This window comes from Castor canadensis, chromosome 5 (assembly GCF_047511655.1).
Source record: "Castor canadensis chromosome 5, mCasCan1.hap1v2, whole genome shotgun sequence".
Classification (NCBI taxonomy): domain Eukaryota; kingdom Metazoa; phylum Chordata; class Mammalia; order Rodentia; family Castoridae; genus Castor; species Castor canadensis.
In genome coordinates this window covers 139439301-139452657 of record NC_133390.1, presented here as the reverse complement: position 1 = coordinate 139452657, position 13357 = coordinate 139439301, and the positions used below count along the sequence as shown (strand labels likewise).

General features: G+C 43.3%; 1 protein-coding gene across 3 annotated transcripts in view; it reads right to left on the bottom strand.

The window, feature by feature from the left end:
• Positions 1-13132, bottom strand: part of Rrbp1 (ribosome binding protein 1) — a 66558-nt gene extending 53426 nt beyond the window's left edge. The window contains exon 1 of one of the 3 annotated variants that reach the window (XR_012448160.1): positions 12866-13132. The gene's annotated coding sequence lies outside the window, so the exon portion shown is untranslated. The remainder of the gene's footprint in view (positions 1-12865) is intronic. The other 2 variants (XM_074074277.1, XM_020179497.2) reach the window with 2 other exon arrangements.
• Positions 13133-13357: the final 225 nt, after the last annotated feature.

Here is a 13357-nt window from a genome sequence, read left to right as displayed (position 1 = left end):
TAAGAGGGCACCAGAGCCTCTCATTTAAAACTTTAAATGTAACCTCTGAGTTGTTTTTCTTTTTCAACCTGGAGAAACTAGAGAAAATGCAGCAACTAAAATATGGGTTCTGCAATAATTATTTGACCATGTTATAAGGATGGAAATAACTGACTTCCTACTTTAAAGAAACAATGCTATTAATTTTAAAGAAAAGTTGAAATACTAAAAATAGAAATGTATTCTATTATAAACCTTTGCTTATTCATCAGCCATTTCAGATTCAATTTCTATGCCGGAGGGGGGGAAAATAACAAGTCAACATGTTTTTGTGTTCCTCCAAAAACAAAAAATAAAAAACAGTCTCTGAAAAAGCAAGTATTTAAATAGACCTAGATCTTCTGAGAGCTTAAAAAAAGGCTCAAGGCTTCATCTTCTTAATGACGACTACAGGCCGGCATAACAGGAATCAAGAATCCTAAGGAGTTAAGATGTGCTGGCCGACACAGAGTTCTCCCAAAAAGCAGAGACCAACCAATCTGATCCACACTGGAGCTAACAGAACCTCAGCACATCAGCACTCAGTTAAGTGTTTGCTGAGGGAACAACCTAGTAAATATCACACCAGGATAGTGTTTGTTAATCAATACTGTTATAAGGACCAAATCTAAATAGGAAAGCACAGGTATCCTGATGGAGAAAAATAATTCATGCCATGACGTCCTGCCCATTACTGGAAAAGTTACTTCTTGGTTCTTCATAGTTTTTATTCTCTTACAAATGGCTTCTTAAGTTTCATTTTCTGTTTGTTGCTGCTATACAGAAATGTAACTGATTCAGGTAGAATGATTTTCTTTGCCCACAACCCAGCAACTTTGCAGACTTCTAGTGACACATCTGGAGGTGTTTAAAGTTTTCTACACATATAAACATATAAATCATAGCTTTGTTCCTTTCTTCCCAATCCTGATATGTTCTGCTTCACTTTTGTTGAAATTCTGCACAGGGTAGGCCCTCTAACACAATGCTAAAGAATGACAGCAGGCAGGCTGTTTTCCCTGCTATCAAAGGGCAAAATTTAAGTGTCTCACTGTTCGGTGCAATGTTTGATATGGCCTTTTTGTGGGTATCTATTATCAAATTAAAGAAGTTGCTTTTTATATCTAGTTTGCATGAATTTTATCATATACTTTCTCTGTATCTGTTAAGATACACCACACTATTTTTCTGTTAGTGTGGGAGATGAATACAAACTTATTTTTAAACATTAAACCAAGTTTGCATTCCTAGGATATAGACTTTGATTTCTGTTTTATATAATTTGATTCATACTTTTATGTATGAGACTTGACTGACAACTTTCTTTCCAATGACTATTCTTGTCAGGTTTTATAACAAGGTTAGCTGACATCAAAATGAGTAGATAATGTAGGGTTCTTTTCTTTTTTTAAGATTTTTTAGAACTGGAATGCTTATTCTTAAAATGCTTAGCAGAGCTAACCAGTGAAGCCATCCAGGCCTGGTTCTTTCTTTATGAGAAGACTTATTCAAGCATCCATTTCCTTAATAATTATAAGACTGTGAGTTTTCTATCTCCCCTTGGTTCAGTGTTAACAAGTCATATTCTCTAGAAACTTATTAATGTTGCTACAGCATGCAAAAATTTTGCCATGTTGATCTGTAAAAAAGTTTTCTATGTATGATATGTGGTAAATCTCTTCCCACCTCCCCCTAATTAGGACTTTTTTTTAAGGCAGGTCTTGCTCTGTTGCCCAGGCTGGCCTTGAACTTGCAATTCTTTCCACCTTGGCCTCTGGAGTGCTGGGATTACAGGCAAGAGTCAACTATGTTTGGCTCTTTTACATATGTTAATAAGCACCAATGGTATTAATTTTGAAATTTGTTTTTAAGCACAAATTCCTCATAATAACCTCTTATCTGTAGTGAAGTCCCATTTTACATATTTGATATTGGCTATTTTATGCCCTTCTTTTGATCAGTTCTGCTAGAGATCTGTCAATACTATTCATCTCTTCTAAGAACAAAATTATGACTTTGCTGAGGTTCTCTATGTCTGTTTTGTTTTCTTAATTCTTTCTGCTACTTCCTGAGTTAGCGTTACTTTGCCTTTTGTAATGTCCCAAGATAGATACCTAGCTCATTTTCATCTTTTTCTCTTTCTGAATTCATTTGAGTTATAATCATCCAGAAAATGTTTTAATTACATACTACAAGTTTTAATATGTAGCATTTTAATTTATTCATTTCAAAATATTTAATATTTTCCATTATTACTTTTCAACCTACAAAAATACAGAAGCATTTTTAAATCCCCAAACACATGTAGATTTTCCATTTATCTTTTTACTCTTATTTCTAGTTTAATTCCCTACTCTGTGCAATTTCAATCCTTGAATATTTGTTGAGACTTGCTTTAAGGAAATGAATATGGCCAATCTGAAAATTCTGAAGTATGCATTGGTTGGTTGTGGGTTTTATTTATGTATAGTCATATATACACCACATTCTTTATTGTTTTGTTCAGGAGTTTTGACTTTTATCTGTTTTATCTGCTAATTACTGAAAAGATTATTAAAATTCTCCACTGTAATTACAAATTAGATAATTTCTTGCAAATTCTAACAGTTTTTGCTTTATATGTTGAGAAGTTACAATTGCTAAATCTTAGAACCAAGATGAACTTTATCATTATGAACTAACCTCTGTACATAATGTAGATTTTTTTTTTTTGCCTTAAAGTCTATTTTATATAACATTAACACAATCCCAGTTTTCTTTTTCTTTTTCAAGACATACATTGTAGCCCAGGCTGGCCTGTAACTGTAGATCCTCCTGCATCAACCTTCCAAGTGCTAGGATTATACGCATGTATCATACCTGGTTTAGTTTCTTTTTAATAATATTCTATCATATATCATCTTCCATTCTTTTACTTTCATCCTTTGTATCGCCTGTAAACAGTACAACAGTTGGATTTTAAAATCCAACTAGTATGAATGGTATCTATATGTTTTAAGTGAGGTATTGTGTAATTTACATTTAACATAAATACTAACATATTTGTGCTTAAAGCTGTATTTTGTTTTATACTACTTTTTCACCTGTCCTTGGGCTTCTCTTGGTCTCTTTTTTTATCTCTTTTCGGATTATTTTAAATGCTTCATTTTTTTCCCCTATATACTATGGCAGAAGTAACTTTTATTTTTTAATAATCTTTGAAAATCAACATCAAGATTACAAAACAAAACCTTTACCTTCTCCACTAATTCCAAGTTAGATGTCACTGTTTTCATATATTTAATCTTATGCTTTTTCAGTCTCCCCAACATTACTGTTTTTTACATTTGTTTGGAGCTGTCCACATTTTTTTTTTTTTTTGAAGAGACTGGAGTTTGAACTCAGGGCTTCACACCTGAACCACACCTCTAGTCCATTTTGCTCTGGTTATTTTGGAAGTGAGGTCTCACAAACTGTTTGCCCAAGCTGGTCTCAAATCACAATCCTCCCAATCTCAGCCTCCCAAGTAGCTAGGTTTACAGGCATGAGCCACTGGCACCCAGCTATAACTGTCCAAATATTCTTTACTGTTCATTGCTTGTTACCTCACTTTTTTCCTTTTAGCCTCACCTTCCTTCCAATAATATCCTTGAGAACTTCCTTCAATGAAGATCAGTAACTTTTTTGGTTTCTGTGTTAAAATGATCTTTTCATCCTTGCTGTTGGATTTTTCCCTCTAGTTATTAAATCACTAAACTATCTCTATATGGATTTATTTTTATTCTGCTTGGGTTGCTCTTAGGATTTTTTCTTAATGGGTGTCTCATCCATTCTGTAAAATTCTTAGTCACTATCTCTTTAAATACTGGCTTGTCCTTTCTCCTCTCCTGAACTCCAATTAGACATACCTCTCAGTCTATTCTCCCTGATTCTTAATTGGTCTTACAAATTATTCATCCATGTGGTTCTCTAAGATGAGGTCTATATATTTTCTTCTGTCCTATCTTCCAGTTCATTTCTTCTTTTCAGTTTTGTCTTATTTGCTGGTAAACTTACCTGTAGTAGTTTTATTGTAAGAGTTAAGCTTCATATCTGCAAGTTGTACTTGGCCCCTTTTTCAAATGTGCTAGGTCACTTTATGGTTGACTGCTTCTTGTAGATATTTTCAGTCTTATTACTTTCAGCATCTTAAGTGGTGGTGTTTAAAATCCATAACTCCACTGTCTTAGGTTTTCACAGATATGTTCCTGCTGGTTCTCATTCACAGTGTTTTGCATTCTTCCTGTTTAGTTCCCTGTGTTTTTTAACTATGGACTGTTCATTTTCCTGTTACAATTATACCTGGGAATTCACTAAGCCTAAGACAAAGAGCTACTTGCTCATGGATTGAGCACTATCTGTCTAGGCTGACTATAAAACAAAGAATCTTAAAATGAGCTTGTGTTTCCCAGCACTCAAGTCACATGATCTGCATGAGGGACAACTTGTAGTACCCACTTCTTAGCTGTCTGGTGCTAGGATAAGGAAAAGTGCTTACAACAAAAATGGATGGAACCCGGGACCTCATGAATGTTAAGAAGGCATGTTACTACTAACTACATTTCCTAGCCAGAGAAGTGCTTACTTCTAACTCAACTTCTCCCTGAAGGTATCTTAGTCCTTGGTGGTTCCATTTGTTAGAGGGAGGGTCTCCTGTCACGCTGCCCAGTTTTTCTGCCCTTTGTGCCTAGAGATACCATCAAAACTTTCCCCAGCTCACCAAAGGCCCTCAGGGTTGTGTTTATCCTCCTGGGTATTCTATTTACCATCTTCCTCACGCTCACCTGGGCCATTCCCTATTTTTAGTAGGTGTTTTTTAATATTTTATCTAGAACTTGCCCAAACCTATCCCAAGTCAGCAGACTGTTCTAGTCAACCCCATGTCCCATATCACCAATGGCCCTTAACTGATATTTGGCACTGCTGCAGCTCACGGACAAACCAAATCCCAGTCACCAAGTGTTTAAAAGAGGGGAGAATAGTGCTATTACGTGACAGGAATTTTTTTTTTTATTATCAATGGTAGCTCAAACTTCACTTTGGTTCCTTTTTAAAGTCAGCCATTTTATAGTACACTCTGAGCTCTTCTATACTGCCAGTGGGAGTATAAATTAATACAAGCACTTTGGGAAAAGAGCCTGGCACTCTCTTCTAAAGCTGAACATATGCCTCCTTAAGGCCCCACAATTCCATGCCTAGATACACAGACCTAATGGAAATGTGTACATGTGCCCACCAAAAGTCAGGGGCAAGACCATTTGTGCCAGGGTTATCTATAACAGTGCCAAAAACTATCTAAGTATCCATCTAGAGTAAAATTGATATTGTGATACCTTCTCACAGAGTGAAAAGGAATGAATGGTATAGCTATCCCAAATGATGTCATTTCCACCAAGTTCAAACACAGGCAAAGTGTCAGAAGCAGGAAAGCAGGTATCCTTTGAGACAGGCAGCAACTGTAAGAAGACACAGGGACACAAGAAGAGCTAAGAGTAGGAATAATGTATTTCTTGATCTAGTTAAACAGGGGTGTGAGTTTGCAGAAATATATTCAGCTATAGACTCATGTCACACACACACACACACACATTATTTTTTTACTTCAGTAAAGAGTAAAAATATCTGTCATCTCTGCTAGGAAAATGCATCCCATGGATCCGAAATGAGGGGCACCTTTCAGGCTTAAAGAATCTGTCACAGAGGACCATTAGTACTGCTACCTCCCACCTCTCACAAACATACAGGACACTGCTCTCTCCTGAGAGGACTTTACCAGACCACAGCCAAGCCAGATGTCACCTTCCTGGAACAGCCAGGGTAGCGACTTAGCTTTACCTAGTGCACTGTCCTCCTCCTTGTCTTTTTAAAAATTGAAACTGTATAAAATAAGACTCAGGGTCTTCCAATTTAAGAGGGAAGCAACTTACACAGTTAAGAGTGACTGGGCTTCATGGTCAAGGCTTAAGTTGGCCTTTTAGGAGTCCCTTGACATGTCACTAATAACACTTTTCATTAAAAGCTTCAATAATTCAATTACTCTTTGGCTCCTTCCTTCAACCACAATGATTACTATTATTTTGTGTGCCTTTTTCCCTCACTGGGGACTGAACCCAGGGCCTAGTTCATGCTAGAAGTAATATGCTAGGCAAGCTACTTCTTAAGCCATGCCCTGAGCCCTGTGATTACTATTAAGTTCTGAACAGTAATAGACTTTTCTTTCTAATCACTATAGTACAAACATCAAGAACTACCAGAAAATAAGAATGTATCTGGGGTGGAAGCATGGCTCAAGTAGTAGAGTGCCTTCCTGGCAAGCACAAGGCCCTAAATTCAAACTCTGTACTGCCACTAAAACAAAAAAAAAACCAATGTATCCAAGGAAATAAAGCTACAACTAATTCTTACTCAGGACCAGTCTTCATGGAAAGCAAAACTGGTTTTGTTAGTTGTACTGTACACTTTAATTACTGAATGAGAACTTCCAGAAAAACAAACCTCCAGAGTATGAACAAGGGTCTTGTGCCCTCCTGTGTAAAAAGAGTCAGTCACATGTTCCCATCACAAAGGGCTAGGAATCTAGATTACTTATCATTTCTTTGCTGAAAAGTAGGAGAGGAGGAAAAATGAAGGATAGGAGCAAGGCATAGAACCCATTCTCCCAAACGAGACCGCTCTGCCTCAACTCTGTTTCCTCCACTTCAATTGGCTTCTGTGTGAAGGCCTTCTGAGAGGAAGAATCCAGAGGTAAGGCAGGAAGTAATTTTATCAACTCCTCTCACTTCTTAGCCCAACAAAGTCTAACCAAGAGAAAGGAAAATTTCGTGACAACTGCAAGAAAAGAATTCTCCCTTCTGTATCTAAGAAACACTTTTGCTTTCTGAACACAAAATCCAACTTTTTTCAGAGCAAGCCAGCACATTGTTCAAACCAAAATAACATTTCCTGGTGAGTGTTGTCACTGCTATGCTAGTTACTCTGCAAGCCCCACCTAGTGCTGCTCAGTTATACAGGAAAATGCAGGATGCTCAGGGCCAATACTCTTCCCTAAACCAGGTGCTGTAGATATTGGGCTTAGGAGAAAAGGCAGCCCCGAGAGCAAAGAAAGCAACCTGTAGATCCAGGGCCCAGAGCAATGCAAACTAAACCCCTTAAAGGCTCACTTACACCTCTGGCCTCTGCTGGCAGCACAGGGACTATCCTCACTTGACAGCACCACTTCACTTCCTTGTCAATTTCTCAACTGGAACCAGGCTGGAGGTAATCCAAAGCTCACTCATATTTGGCTCTGGAATATGTTTTTGTGTTTATATTTGATGCTCTAGGAATCCAGACTACTTCAGGCTAAATGATAATAGACTTGCAGAACATAAGCACTAGAATATCATTTCTCTATTAGCCCAGCAAACATGGGCATTTACTAGATACCATCACTGTTGTAGACACTAGGGACACCTTGAGAAATCAAACAGATAATGTCCCTGGGTTGGTGGAGCTAACTGTGGGGAAGATGATCAAGTTAGTCAAATAGTGGACATATCGGTAGTGGTTGATGAAGGGAAAGGAATGGTGAGAGGTGGGACAGAGGCTGTCATGTTAAGTAGAGTGGTCAACAGACCTGCAGGAGATAGAGCAACCAGCAGAGGGTCATGCCTCCCCAGGTAGAGGCAACAACACATGCCAAAGCCCTGAGGCAGATGCACCCCTGAGGAACAGAAAGGAGGCCAATGCAGCTGCAGCAGGGGGAAGGGAAATGGCAGAGTGAAGCCAGAGTACAGTGGAGCTGGAGATCACTGTGAAGACTGGCCAGGAAGGATACTGGACAGAAGAATGACACAACCTGCTGCAGGAACAGACCAGAAGAAGGCAAGAGCTGAGAAACCACTTCAGAGGTGAGAAAACAAACAGCTGAGAAGTGAGAAGAGGTGGGCCAGCTGGAACCAGCTGAGGCTGTGAGAAGCGTCAGCCAGAGATGCCAATACCCCAGCACACCACGTAAACTAGGGGAGGATGCTGGTGACCAAGGGCACAGGCTCTTCCCAGAGAGGTCAACTACAGGTCACAGCTGCCATATAGAAAAACAATCTGGTATGGCCAGAAATTCTCATTTTTTTCTCAAGAGCGCCTACAAATCTAAATTTTAATTTTTAAAAAGTCCTCCATTTACAAACAGTTGGTTCAACTGTTTAGTAACATGGGGCTGGCCAAACAAATGTCATATGCAGCCCAAGATCAGTCCACACAGGGCCCCAGCTTGGAACCCATCTCAAGACAGGGAACAGAATAAAAGGTTTGGGTCCAAGATGGTCTTTAGCCCAACTTCTGAGTCAGCAGATGATATTATCACTATAAATAGCAGATAACTTCCGGCACAATCTCAGTGAACCTCTTCTCTGACCAACATGAGATTAACTAGCTGCCCATCACTGGAGGTTCTTTGTTTAAACTTTGGTTTTATGTCATTCTAGAATGCATTAACATGAGCCCACTAGAACAACCAAGAATTCACAAATTCTCCCCAAATACTGATCCTTTCGAACCCCAGAGATCCTTTCAAAGTCACATGGAGTATAATGGAACCTGCAAATAGTTACTAGCTCAGAAATGATTTATACCAGTCAGAGAAGAAAAGACCAGTATACCACAATGAAGGTTTTGGGACCAGGTAGGTATTCCAATCCTGCCAAAATAACCTAAAAATTTAGAAATTATAAGACAATCTTTATAAGTTGCTGCCCATTGCTAAACAGGTAGAAGATACATGTAAGTGTTACAACACTTAAAGTAAAAACAGTACATGTGTCTAGATTTAAACTTGGGCATCTGCTTGCCTGTTTCAGGAGACCCATTCAGAATTTGTCTGCCTAAGAAAATGATCTCCCAGGAAGTTCCTTAAATTTCTATAATGTTAAGTGGCCTTCCTTGCCTAGGCTCTCACTTAGAATTAAATATTTACTTTCCTTACAAGCCATATGCTTTTCTTCTAATATCTATTTATTTTCCATGTTTGGTACATTTGACCATTTTAATACTGTTGATATTTAGTAAAATTTCTGCCTTCCTGTCCCACCCCTTTGTCTTAGTATACAATTTACAATGCATATGGAGTTGGGACTAATGCTTTCTAAAGGGGACATTTCACTAGGTTGGAGCATATGAACCGCCACTAGCCACCTGTTGTGACCTACAGAACAGACAGTTTTACAGGGTTCAACATAAGAGTATTTCCCTATGAGCAAGAGGAACAGACTTGAATGTTTTAGTAGAATATCAGCTACCCTAGCCCAGTGCTGTCTAGTCAAAACTTTCTGTGACAATGGGAATGATCTAAATCTACACTAACCACTATGTGACTACTGAGCACTTGAAATGTGGCTAAGAAGCTTAATTTTTTTAAAATTTCATTTTGTTTTAAACTTAAGTAGCTATATGTGGCTATAGTATTACACAAAGCTGGTCTAGACAGCAGCTCCTTCTGACAAGTAGGTGTCATCCACTTGTTCATTTTTTCATAAAGAAATGAAATTCACAGTGTCTTGCATCCTTCACATTCAGTTCCCTGTGTTTTGTAACTATAAACTGTTCATTTTCCTGTTATAATTATTGTACCTGGGGATTCGGTGCATCTACAATAAAGACTTACTTGCTCATGGACTGACCCAGGAGCACTATCTATCTAGGCTGACTCTAAAAGAATCTAAAATTGGGCTTATGTTTCCCAACACTCAGGTCATGTGATCTGCATGAGAGACAACTTGTAGTACCCACATTTCAGCTGTGCCCTCTCACCTGCCCTGGTTCTAGGATAAGGAAAGTATCTTCTTACAACACATTTTCAACTCACTTTACACATTCTTGACACTGAAACTCTTAATTTCAACCATCTAGTTCTGTGTCCTCTCCTATTTAATTACTGTCCCAGGAAGGCAGAATTATACTGCCCCAAAGAATGTTCAGAAGGCAGAGTCCATGTCACCTAGCAGCTGAAAACAGCACAGACCCTGTTCTGTTGGGCCATCCTGTTCTCATCAATGGAATGAGTGACAACCAGACCTACCTTGTAACTGGGGCTGTTGTTAGGCTTAAATGCACAGCAAAGTCATACAATCAGATTCTAAATAGCAAACCTTAAAAATCAGGTTGGACTCAGCTTTATCTATCCCATAAAGGCCTCCTTTAGTCAATATTAATTATGAAAACCCTCTGCTCCAAAGATCCCTTTCTTGCCCTCTTCCCCCAGTCTTGGCCTCCTCCAGCCCTCAACTGGCCCATGAGCCTGACAATCCACATTTGTGCCATTCCAGGAAAGGGAAGTCTTACTAGGTCTTAACCATTGCAGGTCCAGGATGTATGGGAGGATAGCACAGTCCCTATCTTCATTATTTCTGACTGACCTTTTTTTCCCCTCTGGAAATAAGATCTTAGCAAAGAAAAATCAAATGAACTCCTGACTTGACTCCTGTGACATTTATCTACTAGTTAAAGCTTCCAGCGATTAAGCAAAAAAGAATTCAGGGTCCTACACTTTAAAAGGTATCCCTGCTACATAATAAACCAATATTCCAATTAAATTATTTGCATTCAAACATTTAAACTGAGTTGTTGCTATACAGTTATTGCAGCCTGTAAAGTTAGGGCTCATTTCAGCAAAGAGTAATTACTCAAATTTGTCTCAGTTTGGGATTTATTTAAAACTCTCATCAACAAAAATATTCATACATCATACTCTTAACTTCTTAGTCTTTGTAGATGGTCAGAGGCTGGTTCCTAAATATTAAAGGAAGAGTTCTGTTATAATAGTGCCCATAGCTCCACTCAGTGGAAACCTCTGCTCCCAAACTCCAAGATCCTATTTTACCCTCAGTCCCCCAATCTTGGCCTTTTCTATACCTCAGCTGGCCCAGGAGCCCTGCAATCCAGGTTTGCACTGCTCCATGTAAAGGGAAACTTACTAAGAGGACTGCTATGACCACTCCTCCTTTGCTTAAATAGAGAGGGAAACGGTATCTCCAGGCCCTCAGAACCGGAAGCTGCTTCTGGAAGGGAAACAAGTTGGCAGACCACAGCGGGCTGACCTTTGGAAAGTTCATAAACGAATTAAGACAGCACACAGGTAGCATGCTGCAGGAGCATGGAGATTTCTCTGGGTGTCAGCAGGAGATCAAGACAAAAAAGAGCAGTTGGAAAAGTGTAAGGTGGCCGGGTTGTGGGGTGAATGCTCAACTGTACAGAGCTGATGTAAAATATACAAATTGTTCAGTGTAGGATGTAAGACCCAACTGGACCAATTTCCTTAAACTCCAGAAAATTACACCCAGGGACCCTCTAACCAGAAGGTTTAAGCACACAGAATGAACAGCTGAGCTAACAGTGACGTGGGAGGCTCCAGGAGTCTCCAAAGTTTCATTTCCGTGGTGCTTCCCAGTCTATTCTGACCTCTGACCTCTGGAGTTATTGCCAAACTGCCTTCTGTTTGCACAAGATCCCAGCACTTCCCTGCATAGCTCCTCTGGCCCTATGGTGAGTGGGTGGTACTATCTCCAGGCTACAGATAAGGAAACCTCGATTCAGAGCTGCTAGGGGACCTAAACTAGAGGTGATCTAGGGGTGGAATCCAGACCTGTGACTTCTACAGCCCTGCGTGGTCCACAGCAGGCGAGCAGGAGCCAAACCCCACCTTGCTCCAGTGTCCTGCACATCCCAACAAGAGCAGTCAACACTTGTTGACTACTCACTCCCTACATGGTCTGAGTCTCCACAGTTCTCTTAAGTAAAGGAGATCGAGGTCCCGTTTTTCAGACGGGGAAACAGAGATCCCGACCCAGACTACGGCTCCTGCTTTACAGTCCGAGTAGGAAACCCTGAAGCATCCCCGCACTTCTTACTGGAAGCGCGGGCCCGTTGCCCTCCCTGCCCCGGGCGTAGCCAGGCAGCCTGGCAGGGCCAGGGCGGGCGGCGGGCCGGGTGCCAGCGCGCTTGGCCGGCCGGGCCGGAGGTGCCCGCTTCCGCCCGGGCCTGGCACCGCTGGCTCATTCATCGTAGCCGCGGGCGGAACGGACAGGACAGAGCCCGGGCTGCCCCCGACCCTGGCGGTGCACACTCGCACCGGGCTCCGCGCGGCCCCGCTGGAGAAACGGTGCCGCGGCCCCGCCGCCAGGGGGAGCAGGGAGCATCGTCCCGCACTCCGGGAAGTTGCCACCACCACTGCCCAGCGTCCGGCCTCGGACAGCACCCGCAGCGAGCCCTGTGGCTCCGGCCCGCCCCGTCGAGGCCGTCCCAAACACCAGAGGCGCTCCCAGGCCGCGGCCCACAGTGGGGTGCGCTGGACCTGGGGTCGTCCATTCAATCAGCCCTGTTCCCCGGGCCGGTCAGGCCTGCCCAGCCGTCTTCCGCCAGTCCCCCCACCCTCCGGTCCGGACTCCATCCCGGCAACGTCATCCGGCGGCTTCCCGAAACTTAACCCCTTCCTCCGCCAGCTGTGCGCCGCCCCGCCCCGCCGCCAACTTTCTTCGCCCAACTTCGGAGCGCGCGAGAGGGAGGGGTCGCCACGTCGCGCCGCGGGGCCACCGCTGCTTCCCGACGGCTGGGCGTGGGGGCCGCACAGCAGGGCGCGCTCGGCCGAACCCCCTGCACGGGCTCGGCCTGGCACACCTACCACCCCGAGTCCCACCCGAGGGGGCCTTAGCGACGGCTACGGCAGGCGGGCCGGCGCCGCCGGGGGAGGGGCCGCCAAGGAGACGTGTCACTCGCAGCGCAGCCGGCCCGGGGGCCCCGACGGCCCGGCCCGCGCGCCGTCGCCACCGCCGATGCAGAGCCCGGCCAAGTTTCTTACCTGCAGCCGGAGACGCGGGAGGGAGAGCAAGAGGGCAGGAGCCGCCGCCGCCGCTGCCGCCGCCGCCGCTGAACCAAAAGAGAGGAGCCGGCCGAGCCTCCGCCGAGAAGCCGCCCCTGAGCAGCTGCAGATTTCACGACCCCGACGCCGTCCGCCCCGTCCGTCGTCCGCTCCGGCCGCTCGCTGGCTGCGTGCGCGCGTGTGGAGTCGTGGCACTTTCTGCCTCGGAGCTGGCGAACGGCCCCCTCCGCCGGGATCGCCGCCTCCTGCCTTCCCCACCCGGGCCAGCCATTCATCGAGCCTCCTCTCCCCATTGGCCCGTTCTCCGCCACTCTGCCGGTCACTGACCAGTCAGGATGCTGAGGGCCCAGCCACGGCTGCGGCCATTGGGCAGAGAGGCGGGTCTCCACCTCGGCCAATGAGAGAGGGAGGAGCTGCGGGGGAGCTGCTGTGGGCGGGGGCCTGAAGGGGGCGGGGCTGCGCAGCCCTGCT